This window comes from Sturnus vulgaris, unplaced genomic scaffold, assembly GCF_052056855.1.
Source record: "Sturnus vulgaris isolate bStuVul1 unplaced genomic scaffold, bStuVul1.hap1 Scaffold_378, whole genome shotgun sequence".
In the NCBI taxonomy this organism is placed as follows: domain Eukaryota; kingdom Metazoa; phylum Chordata; class Aves; order Passeriformes; family Sturnidae; genus Sturnus; species Sturnus vulgaris.
In genome coordinates, this window is record NW_028276430.1 from 16,512 (window position 1) to 21,517 (window position 5,006).

The 5,006-nt window shown below is 44.2% G+C and overlaps 1 long non-coding RNA gene across 1 annotated transcript; it reads left to right on the forward strand.

Moving 5' to 3' along the window:
- The first annotated feature begins 358 nt into the window (after positions 1–358).
- LOC148217714 (uncharacterized) lies at positions 359–4,190 on the forward strand. Its single transcript, XR_015800825.1, has 3 exons — positions 359–438; positions 3,671–3,790; positions 4,168–4,190. It is a non-coding gene; the product is annotated as an uncharacterized LOC148217714 (long non-coding RNA).
- The last annotated feature ends 816 nt before the right edge of the window (positions 4,191–5,006 follow it).

Here is a 5,006-nt window from a genome sequence, read left to right on the forward strand (position 1 = left end):
ATGGAATAGTACTACAAAATAGGAATAAAATACTAAGTACAAATGTATTTTTATACTGATAGAATTGAGGGCTAATATTATATTAAATCACATTGAATTTCCTAGCATCCTAAACTGCTGGAGTTGATATAATAAACATAGAAAAAAGGGACATGCTAAGCATGCCAAAGCATACCTCATATTTGTAGGAGATTCTTGCTTGTAAACGTCTCCTGACACTTGCCATCTCTGCATGTGTTCTTTACATCTATTTTATTTTCAGAGGAAGGGTCGCACGCTTCTTGGTGTTTTCAATTGCACCAGAACTCCCGGTAGAAGTCGAAGACTTAGATCCGATATCCTGGAACCTCTAGTTGACACTGAAACAATTAACACGAGACTGGGCTGCTGTGAAGGAATTACTCCAGGATGAGGAGCTCTTTTTTGGTCTTCAAGCAGGTAGTAGTTTATTTTGTAACACCTAAGACTCTTCTTAAACATTTTTTTTTTCTAACAGAGGAAAGTATGTAGTGTGACTCAGTATATTTGAAAAGTATTTTTAGTGGTTTGTTAGGTGACATAGTGATCACTTCACTTTTTGAAGTAATCTGTATTATCATAGTGGTATTTTTCTCAAGTATTTTGCTTAGAAAAGTTAAATTTCTCTGATCAAGTGTGTAGAAGTCTGTGAGCCAATAGCTCCAGCAGAACTCCCGGGGCTGCTTCTTTGGGATGTAATACGGAACCTAGCGATATTCCTGCTCTGCAAACGTGGGAGGGAGTGGAACGGCAAGTGGTGAAACTTGACTGCTCCTTCAATCCCAGAACACCTGGGTTTAAGTTCCATCAGCCAGAGGATGGAATGAACCCTGGTGCCAGCCATCCTGGGGGCACTGGACTGCTGTTACCATCTTCTCTATTATCTTTTGCATGATGTGATTCTCCCTTGATGAGAGAAGGCAGAAAATGTGGTAGGAGGGGGAGCTCATTTCGTTTCTGTGGACTCCAGGCTTGGGGCAGCTGCAGAGAGCTTTGGTTTCAAATAATACTGCACAAACACAGTGAACTTGAACCTCTTGGGCACTTTTGGATCCCTCTGTGCCACTCCTTCTCTGATACTTTACCTGCGAGGTGTGGGCTCAGAAACACCTGCCCCTCCTGGATGGGTTTTTGTTGGGAAGGATGAATTAGGGAAACCTTATAAGTACGAGTGCCTAGCAAAAGACTTTGAGAATATGGAAAATATAAGCAAAATAGAAATGATAGCAATTTTCGACTGTGTGGCTGAAAGCTACTGAATGCCTGAAGGCCCCTTTGTTTAGATAATGTTAGATGCTGAGAATACCAAAAAGCAAACAGACATCCTCCCTAGACATGCCAGGAAGGGTCCCAGATAAAATTGAGAGATAAGAAAAGCAGTAAAACATGGTAATATAGTGATTCCTTTCGGTTGCATGCAAATGTTAGAGAATTTGTATCTTGTGTTAGATTGGTTAGTGGAAATTAGAATATTCAACATAGATTTATTGTATTGTAAACGGGAAAATATCTCTCTTACTCTCTTACTCTCTTACGCTCCCTTCGCTCTTGCTTTCTTACTCTCTTCTCTTACTCTTGCTCTATCCCTCTCTCTCTGTCCTGCTCTGAGCTGCAGCTGCAGTTCCTAGCAGGGCCTCATATATAGCCACGCCCTATGAAATAAACTGCAAACTTCAAGACCAGAATACAGAGAGCGCCTGAGTTTGTTCCGACCATCCCAACGCAGTAATTCCCACAGGTTTTTGCAGGTACAAATTTATTTTCTTAGAGAAGCCATTGGGTGTAATAAAAATCTATGGAAAACAGGTGGTTGGTACACTAGCTGATAGTAGGTCTTGGGTTTTTCTTCTTTTCTTTAACTTTTTCTTAAGAGAACCTTTAAACTGGAAAACTGAAGGGGGGTGGGGTTGCTTCTCATTTTTTGAAGAATTGCTGTGGATTAAGGTATGTCAAGTGACACCACCAAAGTAAGATTGGAAGAACTGAGTTTCAGGACTCTGCACTTAATTCTTTTAATGTGTTTGTGTGGGTGCAGGAAATGCCAAATCCCAGAGCAATTCTGTCTGTAACATTAAGTGCAACATCTTTAAAGCCAAGTGCTCGGTGTGGGGTTTTCACCTATGTTTTTATGGTCTAAAGGCTTTTCTTGAGCCCCAAAAACCACAAGGAACTTGCCAGAAGCAGGCCTTCATTGCATAGCTGGGATTTCAATTTGCTCTTGGATTCTTCCTTCCAATCTTCTCCTGGGTTCTTGTGCCAGCAGAGGTCCTCTGACCCCAGAGCCATACAGGGTGTCTGTTGCCTTGATAAATGGGAATGAAGTTGGCCGAGTCTGTCAGGAAAACAAAAATATCCTGGAGTTTGTTTGGCCAAAGATGGACCATGAAGATGTCTGTACTAGCGGTGGGTGTGAGTGCTGATCCTTTTGGGTTGTGTGGTGCCCCTGGCCCCTCAGAAGTCAGGGCAAGGCTGAAGGAAGGAGGGAAGCTGCCAGAGCTGCAGGTGGGGACAGTATTGGCTGTTTCAAACTGCTTGGTGCAGAACTAGAAGAATAGCTTTCCTCCTTTCTCTCCATCACTGACCAGAATATTAAGATGAAGCTGCGCTAAGCTGTGTCTTTTGTGGGTTGTTGTTTGGTTGGGGTTTTTCTGGCTTTTGAATGTATTTCCAAGTGGTGCAGTGAGGAGCAAGTTGCTGGGTTACATGATTTCTGACTGACATATCACAGAAATGGGCATCTGTGTGTGCATGTGCTTCCTAGCAAATCTAGATGTGATGTGGAAATCCTAAGGGAGGATTTCCAGCCTTGACTACATGTGACACAGGCTTCTGAAAATGGAACTGACCTTGGCAGAATAGCAGCTGTGAAGGGAAACAGAACTAAAATACATGTAAGCAGAAAAACCGAATGAAGTGGTACTTCTTGGTCCTGCGTGCACTTTGTGCCACTGCTTGCTGTGAACACTTGGTGTTACAGCTCAGTGTAGGCCACTTCAGTGTTTGATGGGTTTGATTTTTGTGGTCAGTTAGTTCCTCTAAACAACTCCCCTCCTTTACTGGACACATCCCTGGAGTGGGACCAGATTCACCCTTACCCTGGAGGAATTCTCTGCTCCTCTGGAGAGGGGATGAAGCCAAGGGTTATGAGCAAAGGAAAACAACCAAATCGTGGGCATTATGTCCTCGATGCACGCAGCACCATGTGTTTTCCAAGTTCCCAGCACTGATGAATCTGAACAAGAAAATGCCTGTTCCTTCACTTCTCCAGCTCTCCCCCCACACCTCCCCTGCTTCCCTTGCTCTTATCCTTGGTGTGCCAAGGTCCTGCATCTCCCTGGCTCTCCAGATGTAGCTCACCTTGTCCTGCCTGTGGCTGATAAAATATGGACCCAAGATGCTTTTTACCAGTAATCCATTCTTTTAAAGAAACAAAGAGCATACAATGTGGTCTTTAGGAAATACATCCAAATAAGGGACTCTGCTTTTCCTGTAGTTCTCTTTCCTGTTTTCACCTGGGCTTGAAGGATGGGCATGGCCTGTATTTATCATATGAAAGTGATGTTACTAAATTTGTCCAGAAGATTTGATTATTATTATTACTCATTTTCTGATAGAAAACAGTCTAATTTTGCCTTTCCCACGTTGTTTCCAGGTGCTCCCCAGGATGGATATCTGTGGTCTCAGACCACAGTGATTCCCTAGGAGGAAGGGGAGCCTTTGCCTCACCTGCACAGCTCAGGTGGATGGGACAGAATTGGTCTGGCCTGACAAGGTATGAACATCTGTCTGTGTTCTGGAGTGCCTTGAAACCTTTCTCTGTCAGGTTTTGGAGGGGTTTCTCTTTGGGATTTCTTGTGATGCAGCACCACGGGTATCCCTTTGTGCAAAGTCCAGTGCTAAAGGATTGAATAACGGACAAGTGGGGTCTGGGATGAAAATGGTTCTGTTAAAATTAAGGAAAGAATGCAATAAGAAAAATTAGTATCCTTTTAATGTCTGAAATAATTAGGAATAAAAATGCTGGAGAAGGGCACTCTGAATTGGTGTCACCTGTCATGGATAAAACCCCACAGTGAGCATCAGAGCAGAAGTGTGAGGGCTGGAATCCTTCTGCAGTGGACTTAATTTTCTTTTCCTCCTCTCTTTCAGGACAGGAAAAATCATTACACTCCTCCCATCATTGCCAAGAGCTGTGGTGTTTGAGCAGCCAAAGCCAAGAGGCTTCAGCACCAGAGGTCTGTGCCTAGAGGGCTCCTGGTCCTGCCCATGATGTGGGGTAACTCAGAGAATGCAGGGATCCTCTTTTTCTCCCTGCTGGGATTAACTGCCTAGGGAATCTGGGATCTGGGTGAAACTCCAGCTCTCCTGGTGTTCAGGGGTGCAAGGTCTGAGGGACTGCGCTTACCCCGTGGCTTTCCAGTTCAGCAGGAAAAAGAGGAAATGGAGTGCCAGACCGTGTCCCGTCAGGCTGTGTTTCCCTCTGAGGAGAGAGAGACTGGGCTGAGGTGAGATTCCTGGGAGTGCTCGGATGAGCAATCCAGGGAACAGGGAGCTTGGGATTGCCGCTGCTGCTGGAACCATTGCCTTAGGTCTGCTCCCTTTGTGCCTGTGACAAGTGGGATTGGTGCTGGAGAGAGAGGTGCTGTTAGGAACAAAAGGTGGAATGAATCCTCTCTGGGGATGTGCAGTGAAGGACTGAATAGCATGGAAGGAGAGTATTTATAAACTATATCACTGTTTCTCCCCAAATTGGGGTGGAGCAGTGATGGGGGTGGTTAGGTTTGGTCTGGGCCTGTTATTCTTTGTGCAATTTTAAAATTCTGTTGTATGATTTACTGTCTGGTATCTTTCTAACAAAAGCTGACAGAAATTTAGGTTAAGGATTAGAATTTGGGTCCATTCATTGCAAAAAATTTGCCAAGGCTGGAGGACTGGGGTGATGACTGCTCTCAGGAAAGGTTACTTATTAATACTGTGTCAGATTTCCT